At 37.4% G+C, this 16746-nt stretch overlaps 1 protein-coding gene across 5 annotated transcripts in view; it reads left to right on the plus strand.

Moving 5' to 3' along the window:
- The window catches only part of NLGN4X (neuroligin 4 X-linked), a 265484-nt gene that overhangs the window by 42268 nt on the left and 206470 nt on the right, over window positions 1-16746 (plus strand). For 4 of the 5 annotated variants that reach the window (XM_060769901.2, XM_060769900.2, XM_060769899.2 and 1 more), the window contains exon 2: window positions 2702-2786. The exons of the other annotated variant lie outside the window; for it this stretch is intronic. The gene's annotated coding sequence lies outside the window, so the exon portion shown is untranslated. The remainder of the gene's footprint in view (window positions 1-2701; window positions 2787-16746) is intronic. 5 annotated transcript variants of the gene reach the window in all.

The following is a 16746-nucleotide window of genomic DNA, read 5'->3' on the forward strand; positions in this document are numbered from 1 at the left end:
AGATGCAGTACTGCATTATCACATTTCTTTGCAGTTTTCCCTGTTTTGCCATTTTTTTCAGTGTTCTTCTATACATACATTTAGAGAGAGTGATTAAATAACATATTATTCTTTTTAATATCAAGTTCTCCCCCCCCCCCAAACACAATCTTTATATTGTCACCTTTCATTCTGAATCCATTTTACAGTGATGTTTCTGGTTTTGATAGCAATCTTCTTCCGATTTCTGATCCATGAAGCTAGATTGTTCTTTCTGTTCAAATTTCATATTCTGATTTTATTCTAAAATAGGACCTCAGAGCAGGTTACAGTCACAGAAATGGTTGGAATAGGGATACTGACAGGATATTTGATCTTCCATCTCTTTGCTTGCTTGCCTTCTGGTCTGCCTTTTGAAACAATATCCTCTGTTGTGTATGCTGCTTCGAATTCTAATGCCTAATAGATTTTGAAATACATCACAGATAAAATCTTTAGATGGTTTACAAGCATAGCCCTCAATTGAAATTAGAAATATACATCACATGGAGAATTCAATGCCACTGTTGTTTTAAATGGACTACAATCTGTGCCACCCCTATCATGAAGTGTCCTTGGCAAGATTTATTCAAAGGAGGTTTTCCACTTTCTTTTTCGAGACTGAGAGTGTATGATTTACCTAATGTCACCTAGTGCATTTCCGTGGCTAAACTGGAATTCAAGCCCTGAGCTCCAGAGTCCTAATCCAGCACGTGAACTACTGGCTCTCATAATTAGTATGGATACATAAACTACCCAAAGTTGGCAGAAGAACATAGCCTTACAGAACAAATGTGTGTGTTTATGTGCTAGGTGCCCAGCGTGTTAGCAACTGTATAAAAAGTGATGTAAGGGAAACTAATAGCCTGCACAAACGAAACAGTAGATGAATATTGGATATTGTTCCCTCAGTAATTTTTGTGAAGATTAGGGTGTATAGTAACCATGGCAGTTATCCAGGAGGTCACCCTGTTGCTTTTCTGTTTGTTAGAAAACAATAAAGTTTCATTGCTGTTATTATTATTTTTTTGAAAGAAAGAATACAGCAAGAATTATTGCAAAGGTGTCCCCTCATTATCCAAATTATGGTGCTTATATAAGCTCTATGGGCCCAACAAATTGTGTCCAAATTATGTTCAGGATTAATAGCTAAAACTGATTTCTACCAACCAATAATATAAAGCAAAAGTACTTCTAAAATATGTACCTTGCCTATAGATTACTTTATTCACAAGGAATTATTTGGAGGGACTTTATTCTCAAGGAGTTGGAGAAGGTTAGATTTGGAGAGTTTCTTCATATAAAGATGCAGGATGAATCTCTTACTGGAATGTAGGATAGAGACTTGTAGGCCTACTTTGCATGTTGGAGACCAAAGAGAGAGAGAAGTGAATGGAACAGCAGCAAGGAGAAATGTTGAAAATGGTATGAGTACCCTTCAGACATCAGTCCACTTATCAGATCTTTAGTGTTCTTAGGGCAGAAAAGGGAGGAAACCCTTGTGGAAGCCATTTAGAACTAGATAATTGAGTCTCTTTGGAAGCTGTGGTGCCCATCTCATTCTCATATACAGAGTCCAGTTTGAGCAATGACTAGAGACATTGAATGGTGTTTGATCTTTGATTATGAAAGCTTGTATGATTCTGAGTTAATAACAAAACTTAATGAACATGTAACAGAAAATAGATAGGATGAACTCTACTTCCAAATGAGTATAATATGAACTTAATAGTTTATAAAGTCATAATATATGCCTGTTGGAACTAATGATGGAGAGGACTTTGGGGGAGAACCCATAGCTGCATTCAGAATGCATGCCAAAACACACCATAGCTGACTACATAACAGAATTGATAAACCTCAAGATCTAAAGAGCATTAAGTTTAAACCTTTAATATGCATAAGACACCACTTTTGAGAAGATATTATGTGTAGCACAGTGCCATACAACCTGTGGTCAGGTACATATTGATGATGTTGTATAAAAGGGCTCCCTGACCCTTTTTAATACTTTCCAGCTGTTCTTCTGCTATTTCTGTCTAAAGTCAAATTCTTTTTTAATAACCAGCTGTGCTTTCCTCAGAGATAAGAGTAAGCAACATGTTTGCTCAGTTAAATATATGCACATTTTAAAATGGTCACTGACTGGTTTTTAAAGATGAAGATTAAAAAAAGAACAACACAGAAGGAGCAGGAAATAAAACCATTTTATGGTAACAGTTTATATGGAATAACCCAGATTTGCCTAGGCAGTAATGGTTTTACAGGAATTTGTATATATGGGCTCTTAAATATTTTGTTCCAATCAGAGAGGTGCAATCTTCTTGCCATCCTCTTATAGCTGCAAGCCTAACACTCACTGTGTCTGATTATTTCTTGAGTTAGCAACAGTGAAAAGAAATTAAGGAATGTAAACATGATATGTGTAAGGCCTGAAACCTAGACTTGAATCTTGCTGGCAGAGACCCATTGAAGAAATTGCTGAATTGTCAGCGTTTATATAATTTTTGTATCAATCCATTGGGGCTATTTTATTTGAAGTTAGTAATAGCATATAGGCCCTGGTAATTATTGGAGCTTGTCTCTGTTTTAGAGAAAGTGAAACAAGAAACAATAAAAAACAGTGCTATATATTTTGGGATACTGTTTTACTGAAGGGCAATCTGTGGTTTTTTTCCAACAGGGAGGAAAATGTGCTGCATCTAAAATGGCATCATGCTGTCTCCCTCAAATAGAATTTGAAAGCTTCAAAAACTACAGATCTCTTGGTAAGTGTTTTATTATCTTGGCCATAATTCTATCTTATAAATTCAGGCTGGAAGAGACAATGAAGATATACGATCAGACTCTTGTCTCTTCAAATTTTGAGAGAAGTCAGCTGTGTATGGAGGGGGAGTTGTCATGGAGTAGGGGAAGGACGATTTCTGGTAAACATTCATACAATAACCATAACTATCTCTACTACTGAGAGATACATTCTCTTTGGTTGTTGCTGATGTGTGTCTTTTCATTGTTTTTGACTTGTGCCAACTTATAGGTTTTTTCTCCAAGTATTTGCCATGGCCTTTGTCTGAGACTGAAAATGTGACTTGTCCAAGTTTATGTAGTGGGTTTCTGTTGCTGAGCAGGGATTTGTCCCATTATATCATGCTGGCTCTCATATACCAGTGAAGCATATAGTATTCTATTTTTGACTTATTATATCATGGATTCTGTGCATTTGATACTTTGCTGATATTTTGAAGACACATTTTAAAAGCCTATAATATCTCATTGAAACAAGCTTAATGGTATGGAAGCAATATAGTAATTGTAAGCATTAATGTTACCTCATTTGGATCTCAAAATCCTGCTTGTGTTTCTCCTTTCTGAATTGTTTTTTTTATAAAATATGGACATTGTTGACAAATCGTTCTCCCCCTTTTCTTCTTATCTCTTCAAATTATTTTCTTTGACAGTTCTGATTTTATTGATTTTAAGAGAACTGCATACTACTTCTGGTCTTCCATAAAAGAGCAAAAATTGAGCAGTCCTGATACTTAAGTTCAAACCAGCCAAAGATATTGACCACAAGAACATTAGGTATTTTTTTTGATGTGGTTGTTTTGGATAAAGCTTTTTTATTTTGATAGCCTTGTATGTTGATGGCACAGATAAGACTGATCTGTTCTGAGACACTGTGGCTTTTATCGCTAGTGACAGGGTTTCCATTAATAGATGCAGTGGCTCAGAGCCTGTGAGCATGAAATGAACTGATCTAAGTAGAAAAGAGAGTGATGCAAGCTCAATGGTGTGTTTAAAATTTTACACTGGGTCAGTGGGGCCAGGATTTAACTGTGAGCTCAAGCAAGCAAGCAAAAAATCAGCATAAATATATGAGGGAGACAGATTCCTTTAGGGCAAATTACAGCTTTGATATGAATGTTACTGTTTAGATATAGCTTTAAACCATTTTGTTGGGTTAAGGTTGATTGTAAGAACTGAGTGGAGGCTTGCTTGATTAGTGTTCTTTTGTGTGTTGCCTCAAGCCTTATATGGGAGCATATAGTCTTAGAAAGGTGAGTCATCTCTTGAGTAGAATTGTTTTGTATGTGTAAGGAGTGATTTGAGAAACTGTAATTTGCTTCTGGTGTGAGAGAATTGGCTGTCTGTGAGGACATTACCCAGGGGACACTCAGATGTTTGATGTTTTACCATCCTGTGGGAGGCTTTTCTCATGTCCCTACATGGGGAGCCAGAGCTGATAGATGGAGTTAATTTGAATTCTTCCTGGATTCGAACCTCCAGCCTGTTGGTCATCAGGTCTACTGGTACAAGAGTTTAACCCAATTCACCACCGGGGGGCTCCTGAGTAGAAATGAACCAGAGACTTGGGTGGGAGAGGAGTTAACAGCCACTGGTTCTCTGTTTAGCTGCATTTCCAGGCCCTGGAGTTCTGTGAACAGGAACTTGGCAAGCAGGCAAAGTCAACAGGGGTGTTTTATATGGATTTGGTGGGAGAGAAAGCATAAGGTGAACTTGTGTTTGTTGGATTAAGCCTGTCCAGCCCAGGAAAATCATTGGGATAATATTATGGGTTAAGGCTACTGGGTCTTTTGCAGTAAGGCTGTTTGTAGAAGCTGAGAGGTGGTTTTCTGGCTTGCTTGCATGCTTGATAGGGTTCTATTGTGCTTTGATGGACTTGCGTCTGTTGGGTTGAGGTTGATTGTTTGTGTGAGCAGAATTTATCTGTAGTTGTGTGCCTTTCTAACAAGCAAGGCCAACAGATGTGTTTTATGTGGATATTTAGTGGGGTGGTTTTGAAAGGGAGGCCTGGAGTTCTGTTTCAAAGCCTGTGTAAGATAACTTAGTATGGATGGAGATGTAGCTACTGCTGTCACCTGCAACATTTGTGATATGTTTGTGTTCATAGCTTTATTTGCAATCAGTACAAGTTGGTTGTTTTATTAGTCCAGCAACCTAAGGCCCATGTGTCTACTTCTAATCTTCAATATATTAAGGAGGATGAGGTTTTCTTGGACAGAGTACACTGTACACTGTCATGGAAAAGGTGCATACAAAAGGTGTCTCTGAGGAGAAGGTCAGTTCTCAAACACAGATGGGAGGCATTTGAGCAAATGGAGCACATGAATGTAGGAGGACCAGGGATAATTCTGTGAGTTTGAAGCTGCAAAATTGGTTCAAAGCTCTCTCATTCATCACCAGTGATGAAGAACAGGAACAAGAGCAAAAGTGTCAGTTCTCAGAGAATATGCAGGTGACCTTGGAAGATTTAGCACATTGAATGGCCCCTGTTAATCCTCAGAGCAAATGCATAGTGGTGATTGGGGCCTACTGTCTGACGGAAAGAGAAACAGTGGTTTGTGGACTAGAAATGATGTATTTTCTTTTCTGGTATGATGTTTCCCTGGAGAAGAATCTGTGATGTTGACAATTACCCTTTCCTTTTTGGTCCATGTAGCACCCAAAGGCAATGCAAGCCATCACTTCCAGGATTTCATAAGGAGTTACAAGGTTCTAGGTATAAATCCGAATTACCTTGATGCACAGGTTGTTATGGTGTCTTCCATCCCATTTGAAGGGCATGGTCCAGGAAGAGAGTGAAAAATTGTAGATGTGAATAACTTTACTAATTCTGTAAGTAAGAGGATAGTTGGGAAATACCTGGATATCCAGATGAACTACATCCAGTGGTATTAAAACAACTGGCAGGAGTAATCTCAGAATTGCTGACAATAATACTTAATAATTATTGAAGAACAGGAGAAGTTCCAGCACACTGGAGAAAGACAAATACCCCCATCTTCACAAAAAAAGAAAAGAAAGAAAGACCACTCATACAATTACTGCCCAGCCAACCTGACATCAATAGCAGGCAATATTCTAGAGCAGATTATTAAGATAACTGTCTTTAAGCATTTTAGAAAGAAATTCAATGAACACTAAAAATCAGTAGGGATCCCTTAAAATTAAGCCCATATTAATTATTTATTCCTTTTTTATAGGTATGTGTTTTCTCTCAAATGCCACTTTGTAATTATTTTATTGATGTAACATGGGATAAAATAAGCTTTTATGATACGGTTATAAGTTTGTTACATGAAGTGAATCCTTGATTTCACTATTGCCTTACAAAATGTTCCATGGTATTATTGCAAACTAGGTAAAATTAAAATGTGAACTAAACAATGATACTATTTGGTGGATTTGTAACTGGTTGGTTAACAAAAGCCAAAAAGTCCCTTCTCATCATGGAGAGGGAGCCCCCAGTGGTGCAATGGGTTAAACCCTTGTGCCGGCAGGAGTGCCGACCTGAAGGTTGCCAGTTTGAATTTGGGGAGAGCACAGATGAGTTCCCTCTGTCAGCTCCATCTCCCCATGTGGGGACATGAGAGAATTTATTTTATTTATTTTATTTACAGTATTTGTATACCGCTTTTCTCATCCTGAGGGGGAGAAGCCTCCCCCAAGGATGGTAAAACATTTTTTAAAATGCGGGCGTCCCCTGGGAAATGTCCTTGCAGATGGCTCATTCTCCCATACCAGAAGCAACTTGCAGTTGCTCCGCACACACGAAAAAAAATCATGGAGAGAAGTCACATGGTTCTGTTTTCAGCTGAGTGCTATTTTAAGACTTCTTCTGCACAAGATGAATTCCTAGGTTATTTATTCAAAGGTTATTGGTTGCATCCAACAAACAGGACTAGATCTAAATGTCCATGCAACAGCAGACAGCAGTTTTAAGGTTTTAAATGGTGGAAAATTGAGAAAGTATAGAAAAATGAGACTGATAGAATTGGATAACTATGGAGTGACTTTAGTATAAAGTCAGTTCTTTTCTACATTTCCCTCTTTCCTTTTTGCTAACACTTTGTCTGAACCCAACTGAAATCCCAACGAGAGTAGAATCATTGAATTACTGGGTCAACACCAATGTAAGTATCATTAATTTAACTCAGTATACTCTGTTTGGGACTAAGTGGAATTTACCCCCCTTGAAGCTTGCTCACAATTTGTGCATTTTTATGGGTCTAATGAAGGTATTGCCTAACCATACAATTTCATAAGATGATCAAATTTACTGTAGCAGCCATCTGTTCGGAATCCATGAGGAGTATGCGGATATTATGGAATGTAACCTTCATGTTTTAATCCAATCAGTGAAATTATTACAAATAATTTTCAACTGATTAAAGAATAGGACTTTCCAAGCTCCATTTCTCCCACCCACAGTATGACATTAAATATGTGCAACAACTCATTTATCTTCTCTGAGGGTGGTGCTAGTTGGTAGGATAACAATTCAGAGTTACTCAGTTTATTTAGAAAGTTCATAAACATTGATTTGTTACATCATGTATGACAAATTGTTCTTTGATCTCTAAGCTCTGAATGCTGCTAGAACAAAATGGTGCAATAAAAGGATTTTAACTGATGAGACATAACTACATCAGTATATTTTCATGCCAAATGTAAGCAATCCACCTCAATTATGTTAATTTGTGCCCTAAAAGAAAATGATACAGCTGTTCAGTGAATCGCAAAGGTAAAGATACTATCTTTTTCAGCAGAAAAGATTCCATAATATTCTTGCCAGAAGGCAGTCAAAATGTTGTATGTACATTTTTTTAAACAGAGCATATAATTCACAAGTTCTCTGTGCTCAGAAGGTTGTACATATTTATGGTCTCCCGCTGAGTGACAGTTTCTCTTGAATCATCTTTGCCTTACTAGCTCATATCATTTACTATACAGCAGTGGTGGTGAACCTATGGCACATGTGCAGAAGGGGCACACAGCTCTCTCTCTCCTGTTATGTGTGCCATTGCCTATCCCCACCCACCATCCCACCTTCACTCGCTCGACTGCCCACTCTAATGATAAACAAGTACAATCAATCTATAAAACTATACTATTAATCCATAGCGATATTCAATTGTGTGGTAGTGAACATGTGCCTTGTTCATCTCTGGCAGTGAAGGAATAATCAGAAACCTGGATACTATAGCTTCTTTGGATACCCCGACTTTCTGATTGATCCTATAGCAAGTCATAAAGATGTCTCTTCACTATCTGAAACAACATGAATGGTGATGTGTAGATTTTTATGACTGAACAATATGGTCTTTTTTTATATTGTTCATTACAATATTGGCATTCATTGTTATGCATAAAAATGCATTATGCATGTCCTTACTTAAGTTACACAGGGAAATAAGGAGGATAAAGTAAAGGAAAACAGTCATATCTAAAATCACATTTGAGTTAGTGTAATGTAGTGGATCTGAGCATTGGATTACAACAGTAGAGACCATGGTTTGGGTCCCTGCTTCGTCATGAAAAGCTATTGGATGACCTTGAGGAAGTCACAACCTCCGTGGACCATTCCACACAACCATATAATCCAGAACACCAAGGCAGAAATTCCCACAGTAGCTGCTTTGAACTGGGTTATCTGAGTCCACACGTTGCCATATATTCCAGTTCGAACCAGATAATGTGGGATTTTATTCAGCTATGTGGAAGGGGCCCTAGTCTCAGGGGAGAATGACAAAGGCAAGTCTTGCCAAGTGATTCTAACCATGGAAGCCTTCGACAATAACAACAACAAAATCATATTAAACTCATTTGTCTACTACTACTACTACTACTACTACTACTACTACTACTACTACTATATTTCTTACCTGCCCCTCCCTGTGGCTTGAGGTGGATTACAGGATAGCTAAAAACACATAATAATCATAAAAATTATAAAACCCTCCCCATTAAAACATATTTCTACAAATACATATAAAGTATTAAAATGCACTGAACAAAGATTAAAATATATTGAACACAAGATGCGAGTTTAAAATTCATGATTAAAACTGGCTGGGTAGGCCTGCCAGAAGAGATCGGTCCTCAGATGTGTTTTAAATTCTGACAACTCATTTAGCTGTCAGATCTCTTCTAGCAGGTTGTCCAGTATACCCATAATGATGGGCTGTATTATGGGATGAATTCTGAAAGACTTAGTGGTTAAGGATGATTCTCAACAAACTTTGTGTGATACTATAGGACATTTGACAGGCATACAGACCAAAAATAGTCTTGGGTGGGATCCTAAAGCAATGCATGATGGTGACTGTAGGCACCTGGGCAACCCTAGGAAACAATCTATCAGTCAGCTGAAACAGTCATCGCTAGAGTTGAAAATAGGATTATCTGTTCTACATCGTCCTGGCTGCCCTGCGCTCCTGAGCTCCAGGCATGCATATTTTGTCCTATTCCCTTAAAAAGACAGCCCAGGATCCTTGTTGTCAGTCTACATTTACTTCCATGGGGGAAAAACACACACACACTGGAGATGGGGGTAAATTGCATATTAACTGATTTTTTTAAAATGAATATCTAACCTATGGTTTGGAAGACTTTTAATGTTTGTGGTTACATCTTTCAGTAAACTGTCCCTGGCAATAAATTGTCAGCTGCAAAGTCTCTCTTCTTCCTTTCTGAAGTCGGTAACCATAAATGTGCACAACATACGCATATTAAATATAAATATGTTTAACCTCATTTCAAAAATGCATAAGTTGGGAAAATTACATATCAAAACATGTACAGATGGATATGTGGAGAAAACATATAGTTCTGTGGTTCCATGTGGGCTGATCCTGGCAGCATTGGACCAGACTTAGCTAGATTTGACTTAGGGCTCTTCCACACAGCTCTATATCCTAGAATACCAAGGCAGAAAATCCCACATTATCTGAGTGTGGACTCAAATAACTCAGTTCAAAGCAGATATTGTGCGATTTTCTGCCTTGATGTCCTGGAATATAGGGTTGTGTGGAAGGGTCCCTAATCCATGATGAAAGCAACCTTCCCATCTTTGCTACCTGAAATGCAGCACATTCATCCAACAAAATATTGTTGCTCCCTCCCCCCATTGATGGGGATCACTTTGGAAAAAAAGTAAACATTTTTGTCTTGCAAAGTTTAATGGAGTTAAATTATGTGTTGTATGTTGGTGTGTGCTAGCAAGGCTGAACATAGGAATTATTCTTATATGTTGATGAAGGAAAAGGTAGACATGTTTGTACAAGAAGGGCAATACATCTGGACCCAGGGCCATATTATTTTCCAAATGCACTCTGACAGATTGATTAAATATATTGAGATGTCTGTTTATACTTACTTTCTGTGTCACCAATTTCCTTTGATTGTGCCATAAAAGAGTATTGCTTTAGCATTTAAAGGATGGTAATTTAAGGAAAAGCAATCAGCACAATCAGTCTTTATTGCACATATCTCTGTGGTTCTATTGCTTTTCCGTAGCTCATTTGCATTCTGAATGAATGATGCTTGACAGCATTGTTTCTGTCTTGTTTCAGACAGAAAGGGTGTTTTAGTCAGATGTGTCTGCCACATACCTGCCCATTGGGGAAACTGAGTTACATTCTATTAGCATTTGTGTCTTTGTGGAATCTGTGTTGGTGTGATAAGGAAGGACCAGAGAGAGTCCTAATTTCCCAGGCTTATTGAGCATTAGTTATTATCTTTAATTTGAACCTTTGTCACAATCTCGTCATAATTTCAAACTAGGATAATTGCTATACACTTGGTTCTGAGCACCTTTATGGTGGTGTAGTAGTAATTTTGATTGATTAGCCCTTAGGCCATATCACAATAAGAAACAGAACAACAAGGCCTGATAAGACCCGATCACACTCCACGTATTAAGTTAAAATAAGACACAAGACAGTAAATAAATATGATGAGACATGATAAAACTGATAAACTGATCAAGCTGAGTATTTACATCATATTTCCTTATCACCCCTACAATTTACCCCAATCAGCCCTATATATGTGATTCTCAGACGTATTGTTTTGCTTAAGTACAGAGCTGTTTTATATGTTATTTTTGGGTCTTGGCCACACATAAAATATGTTGTTCTGATGTGAGATTCCCAATATATTGTCCGTTTGATATATTGACCAAGGTGGAAGTCTCTCACCTTTTGATACAATTTACAATCAAATAATATGTGTGCTATATCCTCCATTTCAAGTACCCCGCAGATACAACTCCGTTCATTATAAGGGATGCTGTTAAATCTCCCGTATCTGACCATTGTCTCGAGCTGATCAAATCTGGCTCAAGTGAATACCTCCCTGAGATGTTTTGGTATTTGCATTTTTAGGTAGTTAGTAGTTTGAAAGGTACATTTATATTCACTCAGCTATTTTAGGTTAGCAGTCTTACTGAGGGTGGCTATATCTTTTTGTGCTTCTACATCCAAAATTCTTTGTATAGCACCCTTTCTTACTTGGACATTTAAGGCACAGGAGACAGGAAGCCCACAACTTCTTATATAATTTGTCACTTGTGTAATCCAAGAGGTCGGTAGTTGGGATTTTATCTGTTCTAGTAGGCACCATTTCGGGAGTCTATCAGGCTCCATTACATTGATTTTAAACCAGTAATTGTATGCTCTAAGTTTAGACTGTGCATGGATTGTGTAAATTTCCAGTTCTGTTCTCACTGCAGCAGCGGAGGTTCTTTTATCTACTCCCAGTATGCTTCTCAAGTACTGGGGTTGTGCTTGTTCTATTACTGAGATGGAATTTAAACCCCATATTTCTGCTGCATATAAAAGCATAGGTGTAACCTTAGCTTTATACACGTTAATTATTGGGATTAGAGTACCTGGGTAGCTATGTGTTTTTAGCTTAAGTATTAGATTCAGGCTAGCCTTTGCTCTGAGAACACTCCTTTCACTCCAAGAACCAGTCTCAGAGAAAGTTACTCCAAGGTAAGGGAAGGTGTTTACTTGTTCTATTACCTCACCATCTAATTGCTATCTGTGTCTCTGCTGTCTTTTTCCAAATACAATTATTTTTTATTTCATCTTGTTGATAATTAGATAATTATTCTGGCAATAGGAGCTGAGTCTTCTTAACAACCTACGAAGTCCAACTTGCGAGTGTGATAGTAATATCATATCATCAGCATACAGCAGAGTGTTACAATATGTGTTTAGGACTTTAGGCATATGAGCTACAGGGTCCTTCATTACTCCAGGAAGGTTATTGATATAGAGATTAAATAATATTGGTGCTAAAATACACCCTTGTCTTACCCCTTTGTATGTGTTAATCATGCTCGTCATAGCTCCATTTACCCCAAACCGTACTCTCAAGCAGGTGTTTGTGTATAGGGCTTTTATCAGTAGCAACAGCCTAGGTTCAATTTTGAGATTGCACAACTTATTCCATAATGCTTCTCTGTTCACGGTATCAAATGCTGCAGAGAAGTCAATAAAGGCAGCATACAAGTGTCTTCCCTTACAGGCATATTTGGCAATCAAATGATTCAGTATAAAACGGTTATTGATGGTAGATCTGTTTTGTCTAAAACCTGCTTGTTCTTCCACAAGGATACCTTTTTCGTTTACCCAGCTTTCAGTTCTGCTCAGTAAGAGCCTAGCATAAATTTTGGCAACAATATCTATTAAACTAATGGGCCTATAATAACTGGGATTCTTTTTATTCCCTTTTTTATATATGGGAACCACTATTGCCAACTTCCATCCAACTGGAATCTGGCAAGTATTGTTTATATGTGTAAACAGGCCTGCCAAAAGAGGAGCCCACCAATCAGGATCTTTTTTAAATAATTCGGCTGGTAAGAAATCTTCCCCAGGTGATTTGTCACTCTTTAATCTTTGAATTATACACTTTTATCTCCTTTTCTGAAACTGATGGCCAAGGGGGTGGTGCTTCCATGCATAATGGATCTCTGGTTAAGTGCTGTTTCTCTACTGGTTCTGTTAAAGCAAATAAACCTTGATAGTAATTCTCCCAATCCTTGGCTGCAATTGGGATGTCATGAGAAAATCTCTGTTCCTTTAATATTCCTGTTACAGAATGCCAAAATATAGCTGAATTATGGCTCTTTGCTGCTAATTCAAGTCCAGACCAAGTAGTAGTGGCATATTTTTTTTCTTTAATTTTATATATTTTTTAAATATTTCTGTCTAAGGGTCAACATCTTGGTTTGTATCAGGGCAGAGGGGCATTTCTGGGCAAGTCTCATGGCTGGCTTCAGTTTCTTTCTTAACTGCCAGCACTCAGTGCCAAACCAGGGTGATCTGCCTGTCTGATGATTTTTTATGGAAAGTTTAGTTAAATGTTTCTTTATCATGTGGCACAGGTTTGTAAATGCATTGGAAACTAGTGGCCAGTCAGTTGTAGGCGACTGGATAGTGGTAGCCCAATTTTTTGCGTTCTTTGTTTTAAGGCTATCTGTTATTGCTGTAGTATCAACCTTAGCCCATAGTAAGTAATCTTTTGTTTTGGGACACCTCATAATTGTTTGTGAACCATTTATCAGCCCTGTTACTTGGTCTTAAGTCTGAGCTGCCCCATCGTTTCAGACTTACTGGTTGATGATCACTTTCCCCTCTTGGAAATACAGTAATCTCTGAGAAAATGTCCACTTTGTTTCTTGATACACAAATGAGATCTAATAGACTACTTGAATTAGCTGTGTATGGATATTTATTTATTTATTTTGGGTACTTTTACCCCGTCCTTCTCAACACCCTAAGGGGGACTCAGGGCGGCTTCCAACCGGCATGCATTTGATGCCTACAATTCAACACAATAAAATACATAGTAACAATAATTATAAACAATTAAAACATTACATTAATACAATAAAAAGCCAGCCTGGTGGCCATCGTTTCGCCAAGTCTGTAATTCATAAATTCATTCCGCTTATGTATAGTTATCATCCTTTCCTCCCAAGATCTGAAGATTACATTTAAAAATTAGCAAAACTAAGTACAGACCAGCACTGTTACTTTTGCTGTCCTCTTTATGGTGGTGTGATACATACATGTGGTAAAAATAATTCAGCAATGTTGATGGGCATGTAATTGGGCTATAGCAGGCATACAACACTTCTTTGCCAGATTTTTTTCCTACACTTTACTAAACAGAATTTTTACAATGTATTGGCCAAGCATATTTGCCCTAAACCTTATAGAGAACAAGATGGTCTGCACACACAAGAGATTCTATGTGTCTACTTTGTATCAGAGCCATATTGTACCGTTCATGCTTCTGTGAATCATGTGCTTTGTTCATGCTGGCTTTGGAGATTAATGTAAGTGTTATTTTTGTCCACTGCCTAGTTTCAGCCAACTGCTACGGGCTATTAGATTTAGTGACACTGAGCAATGAAGAAAATAAATATTATTGCCTACAGCAGTTTGTTACAGGGCAAGCCAAGAAAAAATATATCTAAACCTTTGTTGAATTCTAAAGGACTCTGGGAAACAGCCAAGAAATAAAAGCTGTGCAGTACAGAAAAATCATGGCTGGCACACACAGCATAATTTAATTGGGGTTTGTTGAATCTGTGATCCCCCTGCAATCCACCAGCCATGTATTGTGTTAGCCTGGCAGATGCTGGTCATCCCCCTTGTATTTGCAGTGCCAGACAGACAATTAATATTGGGGGTTATTTAGCAATTGGTACAACAAAATACCAAATTCACAAAACAGTGCTACCTTTGTTGCCCAACAAAAAGTACAAAATAGATCATGCAGGCTTTTGAAGCTTCACTGGATCTGTCATCAGGAAAAGATGTTAAAAATTATACAAGAAGAAAAGTGATAATGTCAGAATCATAGGTCCACATTTTGTCTCAAATGTTATTTCTGTTGTCAATTAAGATGGGTCAGGAGGGATCTCAATGCAGAAAGAAACTATTTTTCACATGGGAACTGGAGACAATGGGCAATAAAAATAATACAATTTCAACTCAATTAGCAGTAGCAAGCTTGTGTGCTATATTTGTGGGAGGTATTTGCTTCATTTTTTGATTTGAACAAGAAAGGTATTGCTGCTTTGTGGATTTTGAATTTTATTGTGTCTCTTACCTCTGAATATTTTAGCAATTAGTAATTCTTGAAGCTGTGTTAGGACTCCACTTGGCTTGGTAGTTAACAAGGTATATGAAAAGGAAAAGGAAATGGTGGTGGTAAAAATCCTAGTTTATAAATGTGATGAAAAAGTAAGCTCAATTTTTCTTTTAAAAAATGTAATGACAAAGAACAAAATAAAGAGCAAAGAACAAAATAAGTAGTGGCTTTCTTAACTACTGGAGAATTGCTACAAAAGTTACCTGGGTTGTATCTATTGTGCATAACTGAATCTAGAAGAGTAAAGCTGCAAAATGATGGGATTTGCCATTTGAATCCTTTTGAATCTTTCAGAACAACTCTCTTTAGTGTTTAGACATATGACTTTTTAATTATTGGGTGAAAGGACTGAGAACCAGTAGTCAAGGGACAGCATGTTTTTGGTTCCTAAGAAAATCTGCCGAGTGCATTAGTCTCATATATACTAGGAACCAGTTTAAAATGAGGCTTTCCTTTTTAAAAGTCTGAAGCCAAATTATTCAACCTTTTTTTCCAATAAAACAAACCCAAGCCAACCAAACAGTGCATGTTCATGTGTGAAGAAGTACTATCACTGCCCATGTCTATATGCTGACAGTCATACGGGACTAGATTTACCCTTTGTCCAAAGGCTACATATGACTTCCTTTTTCAATGCATAAAGAAGATTTTGATGTTTAAAAGTGATGCCGCAGAGGTCTCAATTCTTTGTGTGAGGAAGGCTGGGGGCTTTCAATCTCCTGTTACAAAGAGCAATGAAACACATTCACTGTTTCCACTGCAATGAAAACAACATGATGCTACCCTAACTTGAGGAAAGACTGGTGCTAGAGATAGTTGAAAATGAATGGGCAACCATGTGAAGTGAAAGATGACTTTGCTTCAGGGAAAACAGAATATAGAGTAGCACTTGAAAATAAGAGAAAGGTCTGACAGAGGCAGGAAAGTTTGTACAGAAAGTGAAATGTTTTTAGTTTCGGAAAGTGTTTAAAGGTCAAGGGAAAAGACAGATATTTTGTGATTTTTTTCTGATCCCTGGCCATTGGCTAGATTATTCAGAATATAATTCAGTGGTCTAAAACAGAATTAAAGTCAGCTCAAGCTCAGTAAAACCAGAAGATTCGAAGTTAAAGCTGATTTCTTCTTCAATAATGATATTGTACAATGTCATAAATGTAGAATGGGTCCATCTTTTCTTTGAGGGAACTCACATCTTTCTTGTCTTGTTTTTTATGTCAAGATCTAGAGTAGAATCATCAAATAGGCATCAGGGAACTCTCAGAATAATTTCTGTAGCTATGCAGCAAGGCTATATCTTTTATAAGCAACACAGGATCAGGAAAATTGGGGCCATATAACCAGAAAGGTTTACTTCTGAGTAATCCAGGTTTTGCTAGCAACATATCCTTTCCAATATTCTCTCTTTTTTAAATTATTGGCATATCTGTAAAGTAGTGTGACTTCCATAGCTCTCAAAATCATCACACTTTTCTCTTCTTGAAGAGTATGCTGTTTCTCAATATGTTAACTGGAAGAAGGCATTAGACATGCTCAACTTGGATTATAAAAAGAGGTTATTGACTTGCATTTGTCAGTTGTAGTAAAATATCAATTATATCAATACATTGTAATGAAATTTAGCTAGTTTCACAAAATATTAGCTTAGTTTCTTCACCTATTCCCTGTTTTGTAATTTTGTTTGCCTAACCCCAAAATATCTGGGGGTGGAGAGATTAACATTTACAATGCAAAATTATATATGTCGGCAGA

Source organism: Anolis sagrei, chromosome 3, assembly GCF_037176765.1.
Source record: "Anolis sagrei isolate rAnoSag1 chromosome 3, rAnoSag1.mat, whole genome shotgun sequence".
Taxonomy (NCBI): domain Eukaryota; kingdom Metazoa; phylum Chordata; class Lepidosauria; order Squamata; family Dactyloidae; genus Anolis; species Anolis sagrei.